This window comes from Salmo trutta, unplaced genomic scaffold, assembly GCF_901001165.1.
Source record: "Salmo trutta unplaced genomic scaffold, fSalTru1.1, whole genome shotgun sequence".
Classification (NCBI taxonomy): domain Eukaryota; kingdom Metazoa; phylum Chordata; class Actinopteri; order Salmoniformes; family Salmonidae; genus Salmo; species Salmo trutta.
In genome coordinates this window covers 30,769-45,315 of record NW_021822905.1, presented here as the reverse complement: position 1 = coordinate 45,315, position 14,547 = coordinate 30,769, and the positions used below count along the sequence as shown (strand labels likewise).

Here is a 14,547-nt window from a genome sequence, read left to right as displayed (position 1 = left end):
AGAACACTGATCCAATCACGGCGCATCGCTCTGTATTTTCCGCTGGCTTGCCCCACCGCCACAGAAAGCACTGAGCTGGGCTGAAACACCTGCATTTTGGAGCTGCTTTACTCAACAACAAAAAGAAAGAGACCATGTTTGTATGTGGCTTTATTAACTCAATGATATATATGATTTTTGACATTGTTTGCAAAATGATATGTGACACGTATTAATGCCAAAATAACATGCAAAACAGGCAAACCACCCCCCCACCCCCCCACCCCCCAAAAATGTGGGACTCAAACACCTGAATGACAGGTCATCACTTATAATAAGTAAAAGTACAAATCATTTCAAATTCTTTATATTAAAACAACCAGATGGTGCCATTTTCATGTTTTTTATTTATTTACAGAAAGTCAGGGACACACTGCATCACTCCATCAATTATAAATGAAGCGTTTGTGTTTAGTGAGCCAGATCAGAGGCAGTAGGGATGGACCAGGGATGTTCTCTTGATAAGCGCGTGAATTGGACCATTTTCCTGTCAAAATGTAACAAGTTACTTTTGGGTGTCAGGGATCAAAATAACATTATTAGTGAAGTAAAAGTAAAAGTTGTCAAAAATATAAATAGCAAAGTAAAGTACAGATACCCCCAAAAAACTACTTAAGTAGTACTTTAAAGTATTTTTACACCACTGAGTGTATGACCATCACAGGCACCTAATTCAGAGAAAAGTATTGAGCAGTAGAAAATTAATTAACTTTATAAAAAAAAATACATAAATGCATGTTCAATGAGATATGGATTAATCAACTTCAGGTCAAGAAACTGCCATCATTTATCATAAATCAGAAACCCAAATCAGATTGTCATTTGGCACAGGTATATGATATAGGTAAACATAATGGATGCATTACAATACAAAGCAACGTTCAGCAGGGTTGGAGTCAAGTCCACCTCAATTCCAGTCAGTTTAGTATAGTGTAGATGTACCTATGTTAAGGTGGTATAGTATAGTGTAGATGTACCTATGTTAAGGTGGTATAGTATAGTGTAGATGTACCTATGTTAAGGTGGTATAGTATAGTGTAGATGTACCTATGTTAAGGTGGTATAGTATAGTGTAGATGTACCTATGTTAAGGTGGTATAGTATAGTGTAGATGTACCTATGTTAAGGTGGTATAGTATAGTGCAGCTGTACCTATGTTAAGGTGGTATACGTCTCCCCAATCTGGCAAAACAGGGTCATGGCGAAGGCCATTCCAAAGATCATCAAGCCTGCGATGCCAAATGCAATCCCCAGGGTGATGAATGTACCCTTCGCCATGACTGACGTCACCAACTTGATACAAGGTCTCAAGTACACTTTGCGTCGTCCATCTGCGAGTTTGCACTCCTGACTGGTGTCGCGGCAGTCACAAGAGACGGGGACTGTTGAGCCCCAGTCTGAAGGTCCATGGATCAGTCCACAACACTTTGCCTGCTCTTCCACTTTCTGCATGAACGTCTGGAACAAAGACGACTGGTTGCTCAGCGGTAGCAGCTTCTCCGTCAACCATTCCTCAATCTTCTTCACTCCGACAGCTCCCAGGATTCCAACGATCATCAGGAGGATGAAGATGAGGAGCAGCCCGACGAAGAAGAGCATGAGCATGACGCGACTTTCCCTGACGGCTCCAAAGCAGCCCAGGAAGCCAAGCACCGTGATGATGGTACCGACGGCTATCAGCAGGTTCAGCCCCGGTAACAACCCCCCCAACACAGGGTTCACTTTGAGGTAGATGGAGACCCCAAGGATGATGCATCCACTCATCCAGAACAGTAGGTTGAAAACAAAGAGTAGGTACTTGATACATTTGTTCACAGCCATCTTCTAAGCTTCCAACAGCCAGGCAAGACGTGACGTGACAGAACAACTAGAAGATGTATTGTGTGAAGGGGTGAGTGAACCGGATCTGTCACCTAGTGAAAAATAACAACCCGAAGCTGTAGGTGTGGCTACTGACTTCTCATTCCAGAAACCAACCGTTTTCTCCTTATGGTGAAACCCCCAACGGCAGCAAAGAAAAACGTCTAAATACTGACCCTGGTTCAGCCCTCTGCTAGACTACTTCAACAAAGAAACACGCCTAAATACTGACCCTGGTTCAGCCCTCTGCTTGACTACTTCAACAAAGAAACACGCCTAAAAACTGACCCTGGTTCAGCCCTCTGCTAGACTACTTCAACAAAGAAACACGTCTAAATACTGACCCTGGTTCAGCCCTCTGCTAGACTACTTCAACAAAGTCTGAGCAGTGAGCTCAGCTTGAGGGTGTTAGATTTAAACGCATGACTATGCAAAGACTTCAGCAGTATCCTGTATGACATGCAAATCATTTTTAACATGCCCTGAAGACTCTCTTCTTGCAAACGGTTCAGGTTAATCATGACAAACCAGCCTCCACCTGAACAGTTTCTCTCCCTGTGCTGTGGCCCTCACCAGCCTCTACCTGAACAGTTTCTCTCCCTGTGCTGTGGCCCTCACCACTCTCCACCTGAACAGTTTCTCTCCCCGTGCTGTGGCCCTCACCACTCTCCACCTGAACAGTTTCTCTCCCCGTGCTGTGGCCCTCACCACTCTCCACCTGAACAGTTTCTCTCCCTGTGCTGTGGCCCTCAAAACACTCTACCTGAACAGTTTCTCTCCCTGTGCTGTGGCCCTCACCACTCTCCACCTGAACAGTTTCTCTCCCCGTGCTGTGGCCCTCACCACTCTCCACCTGAACAGTTTCTCTCCCCGTGCTGTGGCCCTCACCACTCTCCACCTGAACAGTTTCTCTCCCCACGCTGTGGCCCTCAAAACCCTCCACCTGAACAGTTTCTCTCCCCGTGCTGTGGCCCTCACCACTCTCCACCTGAACAGTTTCTCTCGACGTGCTGTGGCCCTCACCACTCTCCACCTGAACAGTTTCTCTCCCCGTGCTGTGGCCCTCACCACTCTCCACCTGAACAGTTTCTCTCGACGTGCTGTGGTCCTCACCACTCTCCACCTGAACAGTTTCTCTCCCCGTGCTGTGGCCCTCACCACCCTCCACCTGATCCACAGAGACTAAAGGACTATGTACTCTATGCTGCACACTGTATCAAGCCACATATAATAACTGCACTTGTTTCATCTGAACACAACCCTGCATTACACACTGTACATAGGCCCCTATCATTGCACTACATTACGGAGCATCCCTACCTCTGCAGGTAGATATTTATAATTTGTTCTGGAGGCGACGCTGCAGAGGGTTCACTAGCTGGAACACAAAGTCATAAAATCTGATTTGATACCAAACCTTAACCACACTGCTAAATCTAATTCCTAACCCTAACCTTAAATTGAGACTAAAAAGCATACATTTTTACAATATAGCCAATTTTAACTTTGCAGCTGGCACATCTACAGGTGCGGAAATCGCTCGGTTTTACCCTCCAGGACAAGACTCATCCCAATAAACGTCACCCTGAAAAGATGCCCATCACTAGCAGAACCCACTAGCAGAACCCACTAGCAGAACCCACTAGCAGAACCCACTAGCAGAACCCACTAGCAGAACCCACTAGCAGAACCCACTAGCAGAACCCTTTCACCAAGTAACATTCTGAGTCTGTGCAGATGTACATACCAGGTGAAGGTGATTCTGAACAAAATGGCATAGAACATATAAATTCCAAAAGTTCCGCAGTCATTCCCATGGGTCGGAGAGAAGAGGTCCCTGAACAGTTGGTTGTATTCATGCAAGTCATATTGGGTTGAAGATATTGACGTTTTAAGGAAATATTTTTTGACAAAATGAATTAAAATTCAAATAAATAGACACGTTTTTTATTTTATTGCTGTGGATTGGACAGGTGAGATCCCTGAACCAATAACAGTTGGTTGTATTCATGCAAGTCGTATGGGTTGGAAGCTATTGAAGACAAGAGGTCACTGAACAAAGTCAAATTGGTTCAAGATCTCGATGTCATGCAATAATAGGCATTGCAATTTTAAGACGGTCCCTTAACCCTCAGTTTTAGGACGGTCCCTTAACCCTCAGAGCAGTGGGGAGCAACATTTCACCTACAAAAAAATACGACACTGAAATGCATAAACATGCGGTGTAACTTGTTCACTATCATCAGCTAGTTTAGGAAATGTGGTTTCTATCATCCTGGCTCCTTTGAAGAGGTATTGATGACCAACGTCTGAATCTTTAATATAAAAGTTAAATATAGAGTAGTCACACTGAGCCTAAATAACAGCTCTGTGTTCTATAAAGGATATTATGGGGGAGGGCAGCACCTCAGAACATCCTCACACACACACACACACACACACACACACACACACACACACACACACACACACACACACACACACACACACACACACACACACACACACACACACACAATTGCCTCTAAAACACTGACTCCAGCCAAACAGAATGTATTAATCACTCTTAAAGGTGAGTTAGGCAAAACAGTCCTACTGGCCTCCCCAGACTGAAACACTGACTCCAGCCAGACAGAACATATTAAACAGTCCTACTGGTCGCCCCAGACTGAAACACTGACTCCAGCCAGACAGAACATATTAAACAGTCCTACTGGCCGCCCCAGACTGAAACACTGACTCCAGCCAGACAGAACATATTAAACAGTCCTACTGGTCGCCCCAGACTGAAACACTGACTCCAGACCAGACAGAACATATTAAACAGTCCTACTGGTCGCCCCAGACTGAAACACTGACTCCAGCCAGACAGAACATATTAAACAGTCCTACAGACTGATGTGCAATGATGTCTGAGGGAAAAACACAGTGTAAGTTGAACTAACGTCTTTGTTGTTGTAATATCGCTAACGGACGTGGTAGTTTCACCGCTTTGGTTTCCAGCTTTAAGAAATAAATAATGTAGATAATCAAATGAATCAAATCACCGGGAGGCAACGCTGAGTGAATCTGTGAGTTTTTATGTGTACAGACGTGGGCGGTGGTGTTTGCTGAGTTCTTCGGATTAGGGGAGTGATATTTTAATAGTTGGGTCTCTCTCGCTCTCTCTCACCCTCCCTCCCTCCCTCACCCTCCCTCCCTCCCTCACCCTCCCTCCCTCTCCCACCCACCCTCCCTCCCTCTCTCATCCTCCCTCACCCTCCCTCCCTCCCTCTCCCACCCACCCTCCCTCCCTCTCTCACCCTCCCTCCCTCCCTCACCCTCCCTCCCTCACCCTCCCTCCCTCTCCCACCCTCCCTCCCTCCCTCTCTCACCCTCATCCTCCCTCCCTCCCTCGCTCACCCACCCACCCTCCCTCCCTCCCTCCCTCTCACCCTCCCTCCCTCCCTCCCTCTCTCACCCTCCCTCCCTCTCTCACCCCCCCACCCACCCTCCCTCTCTCTCACCCTCCCTCCCTCTCCCACCCTCCCTCCCTCTCTCACCCTCACCCTCCCTCCCTCCCTCTCTCACCCACCCACCCTCCCTCCCTCTCACCCTCCCTCCCTCCCTCTCTCACCCTCCCTCCCTCTCTCACCCTCCCTCCCTCTCCCACCCTCCCTCCCTCTCTCACCCTCACCCTCCCTCCCTCTCTCACCCACCCACCCTCCCTCCCTCTCACCCTCTCTCCCTCCCTCTCTTCAAAATCCATACCACTTTCTCTGCGTTTTCTTTAATTGAAAGACAAACAAATTACTGAACTAAATGACTATTGCCCCATAGCACTCACTTCTGTCATCATGAAATGCTTTGAGAGACTAGTCAAGGATCATATCACCTCCACCTTATCGGTCACCCGAGACACACTTCAATTTGCAAACCGCCCCAACAGGTCCACAGATGACGCAATCGCATCACACTGCCCTATCCCATCTGTACAAGAGGAATACCTATGTAAGAATGCTGTTCATTGACTACAGCTCAGCATTTAACACCATAGTACCCTCCAAGCTCATTATCAAGCTGGGGGCCCTGGGTCTCAACCCCGCCCTGTGCAATTGGGTCCTGGACTTTCTGATGGACCACCCCCAGGTGGTGAAGGTAGGAAACAACATCTCCACTTCGCTGACTCTCAACACTGGGGCCCCACAAGGGTGCGTGCTCAGCCCCCTCCTGTACTCCCTGTTCACCCACAACTACGTGGCCACGCACGCATCCAACTCAAATCATCAAGTTTGCAGACGACACAACAGTAGTGGGCGTGATTACCAACAACGACGAGACTGCCCTCACCTCCTCCCGGTAGGCTCTTGGAATGAGGTGTCAGGAAAACAACCTCTCACTCAATGTCAAAAAAACAAAGGACATGATCGTGGACTTCAGGAAACAGCAGAGGGAGCACCCCCCTATCACATCGACGGGACAGCAGTGGAGAAGGTGTAAAGTTTTAAGTTCCTCGGCGTACACATCACAGACAAACTGAAATGGTCCACCCACACAGACAGTGTGGTGAAGAAGGCGCAACAGCGCCTCTTCAACCTCAGGAGGCTGAAGAAATGTGGCTAGTCACCCAAAACCCTGACAAACTTTTACAGATGCACAATCGAGAGCATCCTGTTGGGCTGCATCACCGCCTGGTACGGCAACTGCACTGCCCTCAACCGCAAGGCTCTCCAGAGGGTGGTGCGGTCTGCACAACGCATCACCGGGGGCAAACTACCTGCCCTCCAGGACACCTACACCACACGATGTCACAGGAAGGCCAAAAATATCATCAAGGACAACAACCACCCGAGCCACTGCCTGTTCACACCACTACCATCCAGAAGGTGAGGTCAGTACAGGTGCACCAAAGCTGGGACCGAGAGACTGAAAAACAGCTTCTCTCAAAGCCATCAGACTGCTAAACAGCAATCACTAACTCAGAGAAGCTTCTGCCTACATTGAGACCCAATCACTGGACACTTTAACAAATGGATCACTAGTCAGTTAATATAATGCCACTGTAAATAATGACACTTTAATAATGTTTACATATCTTACATTACTCATATCACATGTATATACTGTATTTTATACCATCTATTGCACCTTGCCTATGCCTCTCAGCCATCGCTCATCCATATACTTATATGTACATATTCTCATTCACCCCTTTAGATGTGTGTGTATTAGGTAGTGGTTGGGGAATTGTTAGATTACTTGTTAGATATTACTGCACTGTCGGAACTAGAAGCACAAGCATTTTGCTACACTCGCATTAACATCTGCTAACCATGTGTATGCGACCAATAAAATGTGATTTGATTTGGAGTTTACTTGGGTTTAATCCATCACTGTGACACTGTGGTTGGGGGGGAGGACAGTATAACTGATCACATTATGAAAGACAAGTACTGTAATTTTGAATTCCGTGAGTGTGGAAGAGGTGAAAATAAATATTGTTGTCTATCAACAATGACAAGCCACTTGGATGGAAAATTACTGAGGATAATAGCGAATGATATTGCCATATCTTCAATCTAATCCTACTAGAAAGTGTCTGCCCTCAGGCTTGGATGGAAGAAAAAGTAATTCTGCTACCCAAGAATAATAAAGCCTCCTTTACTGGCTCAAATAGCCGACCAATCAGTCTGTTAAAAACCCTTAGAATACTTTTGGAAAAAATTGTGTTTGACCAGATACAATGTTATTTTGCTGTAAACAAATTGACAACAAACTTTCAGCACGCTTATAGAGAAGGACATTCAACAAGCACGGCACTTACGCAAATGATTGGCTGAGAGAAATTGATGATAAAAAGATTGTGGGAGCTGTTTTGTTAGACTTGCAGCTTTTGACGTTATTGATCATAGTCTGCTGCTGGAAAAACGTATGTGTTATGGCGTTACACCCCCTGCTATATTGTGGATAAAGAGTTACCTATCTAACAGAACACAGAGGGTGTTCTTTAATGGAAGCCTCTCCAACAATATCCAGGTAGAATCAGGAATTCCCCAGGGCAACTGTCTAGGCCCCTTACTTTTTTCAATCTTTACTAATGACATGCCACTGGCTTTGAGCCAATGTGTCTTTCGTATGCGGATGACACAACACTATACATGTCGGCTACTACAGAAACTCAAATCACTGCAACACTTAACAAATAGCTGCAGTTAGTTTCAGAACGGGTGGCAAGGAATAAGTTTGTCCTAAATATTTCAAAACTAAAATCATTGCATTTGGAACAAATCATTCACTAAACCTTAAACCTCAAATAAATCTTGTAATAAATAATGTGGAAATTGAGCAAGTTGAGATGACTAAACTGTTTGGAGTAACCCTGGATTGTAAACTGTCATGATCAAAACATGTTGATACAACAGTAGCTAAGATGGGGAGAAATCTGTTCATAATAAAGCGCTAGACTACTGTTCAGTCTTGTGGTCAGGTGCCACAAAGAGGGACTTTGGAAAATTACAATTGTCTCAGAACAAGGCAGCACGGCTGGCCCTTAAATGTACACAGAGAGCTAACATTAATAATATGCATGTCAATCTCTCATGGCTCAAAGTGGAGGAGAGATTGACTTCATCACTACTTGTTTTTGTAAGAAGTGTTGACAAACTGAATGCAGCGAGGTGTCTGTTTAAACTACTAGCACACAGCTCAGACACCCCATGCATACCCCACAAGACATGCCACCAGAGGTCTATCTAAACTACTAGCACACAGCTCAGACACCCCATGCATACCCCACAAGACATGCCACCAGAGGTCTCTTCGCAGTCCCCAAGTCCATAACAGACTATGGGAGGCGTACGGTACCACATAGAGCCATGGCTACATGGAACTCTATTCCACATCAGGTAACTGATAAAAATACCCCTTATGGAACAGCAGGGACTGTGAAGAGACACACACACAGGCACAGACACACACACACATGATAAGACACACACTTTACATGTACACATGGATGTTGTATTGTAGATATGTGATAGTGGAGTAGTGGCCTGAGGGAACACGCTACATGTATTGTGTAAAGTGTTATGAAATGTAATGTCATGTAATATTTTAAACTGTATATAACTGCCTTAACCCTGGTGTCCTGGCTAAATTCCCAATCTGGCTCTCATACCATCATGGCCACCTAATCATCCCCTGTTTCTAATTGGCTCATTCATACCCCCTTCCTCTCCCCTGTAACTATTCCCCAGGTTGAAGATGTAAATTAGAATGTGTTCTCGGTCAATTTACCTTGTAAAATAAGGGTCAAATATATAGACATACAGTATTTCCAGCTACAGTATAAGCACATATGTTAAAGGGTTATCCTCTTTACAATGCATTCAAATGAGTCTCGCCAGCAGGGTTTGTCTACAACGAGCTAGTTTAGTATTCCATGGAATTCTCTCTCCCATTCATCTCTATATGGAGGATTCAAATGAACCTAACTGGCAGTAAATTAGCATTTGTTGCCAAGGGAATCGCCAACGCTGAGTGTGATAGAGAGAGAGAGAGAGAGAGAGAGCAGTTATCCAATCACAATGTTGATCATCCTGATTCAGCTGGCACTGGGTGGAGGGGGCAGAGAGGGGGGAGGGAAGGGAGAGATGTGGGGGAGGGGACAGAGAGGGGAGAAGTGTCAGACATGGTAACGGGGGAGACGGATACATTTCTGTGTATTTATTAAGGATCCTCATTAGTTCCTGTCAAGGCAGCAGCTACCCTGGATTAGACCCTTTTTTTTCAATTTTCTCCTGAAATGACATACCCAAATCTAACTGCCTGTAGCTCAGGCCCTGAAGCAAGGATATGCATATTCTTGGTACCATTTGAAAGGAAACACTTTGAAGTTTATGGAAATGTGAAATGTCATAGAATATAAAACAATAGATCTGGTAAAAGATAATACAAAGAACAAACTAACCGTTCTTTTGTATTTTTTTGGTACCGTCATCTTTGAAATGCAAGAGAAAGGCCATAATGTATTATTCCAGCCCAGGTGCAATTTAGATTTTGGCCACTAGATGGCATCAGTGCATTTCTGTTCAAACTTTTGTGTCAAGACTGCCCAAATGTGCCTAATTTGTATATTAATAACTTTTCATGTTCAAAATTGTGCACTCTGCTCAAACAATAGCATGGTATTCTTTCACTGTAATAGCTACTGTAAATTGGACCGTGCAGTTAGATTAACAAGAATTTAACACCCCTACTCCATCTGAAAGACGGCACCCTACACAGGGCAATGTCCCCAATCACGGCCCTGGGGCATTGGGATATGTTTTCGTCCAGACGAAAGAGTGCCTCCTAGTGGCCTGGTCCTCCAACACCACCTCCAGCAGCTTCTAGCCTCCATCCAGGGACTGACCAGGACCGACCCTGCTTAGCGCAGCATCTGGTCTCCCATCCAGGGACTGACCAGGACCGACCCTGCTTAGCGCAGCATCTGGTCTCCCATCCAGGGACTGACCAGGACCGACCTTGCTTAGCGCAGCATCTGGTCTCCCATCCAGTGACTGACCAGGACCGACCCTGCTTAGCGCAGCATCTGGTCTCCCATCCAGGGACTCTGCTGAACCTGTCTCCACAGTGTCCTCTAACAGCTCAATAGAAGGCTCAGAACAATCCTGGGTCTCGTTTTCCTCTATTCGTCGCATCCGTCTCCTGGCAACGGACCATAAAACACACTAAAGGATGCACATTAGCAGAGACAGAATTGAATCAGGCTCACAGGAGCAGCCTTAACACATGTTGTTGGATATTCAATTCAATTAGGCTATTGAAGCCAGTGGGATATAATGGTAGCAGCTACAGTAGGCTGGGGAGAACAAGGGGAACAGCTTGATAAGGACAGATAATATCTGATGGTGGGTGCATGACGCCTTGGGTTGCAAAAATCTAGAAACAAAAATCCAAGTTGAAAGATTCCTGGAATCTGGAGAGAATAAGCAGGAAATACAGTAATCGAGATATCCTGGGAATTCTGCGAAAGTTACTGAAATGTTGCAGCCGTAAAAACACCTCTGCAAGTCAGTATAGTCGATTACCTACAGGATATTACCTACAGGATATTACCTACAGGATATTACCTACAGGATATTACCTACAGGATATTACCTACAGGATATTACCTACAGGATATCTTGTATGAGCCACGTGTGACTGCTTTGACGTCAGAGACTGCTCCCAAAATGGCACCCTATTCCCTGCATAGTGCACTACTTTAGACTAGGGCCCTATTCCCTGCATAGTGCACTACTTTAGACTAGGGCCCTATTCCCTGCATAGTGCACTACTTTAGACTAGGGCCCTATTCCCTGCATAGTGCACTACTTTAGACCAGAGCCCTATTCCCTGTATAGTGCACTACTTTAGACTAGGGCCCTATTCCCTGTATAGTGCACTACTTTTGACTAGGGCCCAATTCCCTGCATAGTGCACTACTTTAGACCCGGGCCTGTAGGGAATAGGGTGCCATTTGTGACATGGACACAGCGTCACATTCCCTCCACCATAATGTTGTCTCTGACAGTGTTTGGCTTCCCTCCACCATAAAGGCCTGCACCCTTCACACCTCTTCACCTCCCTCTCTCTCTCTGGGGGTCCACTGGGACTGTGTGTCTCTCTTATGAATCTCTAGTCACACAGAGGATGTCCACCCTTCATTCTCCATGTTATTACAGTCCTATAACACATACTGTTCATTCTCCATGTTATTACTATACAGTCCTATAACACATACTGTTCATTCTCCATGTTATTACTATACAGTCCTATAACACATACTGTTCATTCTCCATGTTATTACTATACAGTCCTATAACACATACTGTTCATTCTCCATGTTATTACTATACAGTCCTATAACACATACTGTTCATTCTCCATGTTACTATACAGTCCTATAACACATACTGTTCATTCTCCATGTTATTACAGTCCTATAACACATACTGTTCATTCTCCATGTTACTATACAGTCCTATACCACATACTGTTCATTCTCCATGTTATTACAGTCCTATACCACATACTGTTCATTCTCCATGTTATTACAGTCCTATACCACATACTGTTCATTCTCCATGTTACTATACAGTCCTATACCACATACTGTTCATTCTCCATGTTATTACAGTCCTATACCACATACTGTTCATTCTCCATGTTATTACAGTCCTATAACACATACTGTTCATTCTCCATGTTATTACAGTCCTATACCACATACTATTCATTCTCCATGTTACTACAGTCAGTCCTATACTGTAAGTCTGGAAACTACACTTCACTGGATGGGTCCTTGGCTGAAGGTTGTTTTTGCAAATTTCTGCGTTCCCTACTACTCTGTGCTGAAACAAGGTGGTCTGGTAGAGGATATATCCTGTTATAGACAGGGTGGTAGAGGATATATCCTGTTATAGACAGGGTGGTCTGGTAGAGGATATATCCTGTTATAAACAGGGTGGTAGAGGATATATCCTGTTATAGACAGGGTGGTAGAGGATATATCCTGTTATAGACAGGGTGGTAGAGGATATATCCTGTTATAGACAGGGTGGTAGATGATATATCCTGTTATAGACAGGGTGGTAGAGGATATATCCTGTTATAGACAGGGTGGTAGAGGATATATCCTGTTATAGACAGGGTGGTAGAGGATATATCCTGTTATAGACAGGGCGGTATAGGATATATCCTGTTATAGACAGGGTGGTAGAGGATATATCCTGTTATAGACAGGGTGGTAGAGGTTATATCCTGTTATAGACAGGGTGGTAGAGGATATATCCTGTTATAGACAGGGTGGTAGAGAATATATCCTGTTATAGACACGGTGGTAGAGGATATATCCTGATATAGACAGGGTGGTAGAGGATATATCCTGTCATAGACAGGGTGGTCTGGTAGAGGATATATCCTGTTATAGACAGGGTGGAGAGGATATATCCTGTTATAAACAGGGTGGTAGAGGATATATCCTGTTATAGACAGGGTGGTCTGGTAGAGGATATATCCAGTTATAGACAGGGTGGTAGAGGGTATATCCTGGTATAGACAGGGTGGTATAGGATATATCCTGTTATAGACAGGGTGGTAGAGGATATATCCTGTTATAAACAGGGTGGTAGAGGATATATCCTGTTATAAACAGGGTGGTAGAGGATATATCCTGTTATAGACAGGGTGGTATAGGATATATCCTGTTATAAACAGGGTGGTAGAGGATATATCCTGTTATAGACAGGGTGGTAGAGGATATATCCTGTTATAGACAGGGTGGTAGAGGATATATCCCGTTATAGACAGGGTGTTAGAGGATATATCCTGTTATAGACAGGGTGGTATAGGATATATCCTGTTATAGACAGGGTGGTAGAGGATATATCCTGTTATAGACAGGGTGGTAGAGGATATATCCTGTTATAGACAGGGTGGTAGAGGATATATCCTGTTATAGACAGGGTGGTAGAGGATATAACCTGTTATAGACAGGGTGGTAGAGGATATATCCTGCTATAAACAGGGTGGAGAGAATATATCCTGTTATAGACAGGGTGGTAGAGGATATATCCTGTTATAGACAGGGTGGTAGAGGATATATGCTGTTATAGACAGGGTGGTAGAGGATATATCCTGTTATAGACAGGGTGGTCTGGTAGAGGATATATCCTGATATAGACAGGGTGGTAGAGGATATATCCTGATATAGACAGGGTGGTAGAGGATATATCCTGATATAGACAGGGTGGTAGAGGATATATCCTGTTATAGACAGGGTGGTAGAGGATATATCCTGTTATAGACAGGGTGGTATAGGATATATCCTGTTATAGACAGGGTGGTAGAGGATATATCCTGTTATAGACAGGGTGGTAGAGGATATATCCTGGTATAGACAGGGTGGTAGAGGATATATCCTGTTATAGACAGGGTGGTAGAGGATATATGCTGTTATAGACAGGGTGGTAGAGGATATATCCTGTTATAGACAGGGTGGTAGAGGATATATCCTGTTATAGACAGGGTGGTAGAGGATATATCCTGTTATAGACAGGGTGGTCTGGTAGAGGATATATCCTGTTATAGACAGGGTGGAGAGGATATATCCTGTTATAAACAGGGTGGTAGAGGATATATCCTGATATAGACAGGGTGGTAGAGGATATATCCTGTTATAGACAGGGTGGTAGAGGAAATATCCTGTTATAGACAGGGTGGTAGAGGATATATCCTGATATAGACAGGGTGGTCTGGTAGAGGATATATCCAGTTATAGACAGGGTGGTAGAGGATATATCCAGTTATAGACAGGGTGGTCTGGTAGAGGATATATCCAGTTATAGACAGGGTGGTCTGGTAGAGGATATATCCTGTTATAGACAGGGTGGTCTGGTATAGGATATATCCTGTTATAGACAGGGTGGTAGAGGATATATCCTGTTATAGACAGGGTGGTAGAGGATATATCCTGTTATAGACAGGGTGGTAGAGGATATATCCTGTTATAGACAGGGTGGTAGAGGATATATCCTGTTATAGACAGGGTGGTAGAGGATATATCCTGTTATAGACAGGGCGGTAGAGGATATATCCTGTTATAGACAGGGTGGTAGAGGATAT

General features: G+C 44.7%; 1 pseudogene; it reads right to left on the bottom strand.

Moving 5' to 3' along the window:
• Positions 1-366: 366 nt before the first annotated feature.
• On the bottom strand, positions 367-1,939 carry LOC115186300 (tetraspanin-8 pseudogene; annotated as a pseudogene).
• Positions 1,940-14,547: the final 12,608 nt, after the last annotated feature.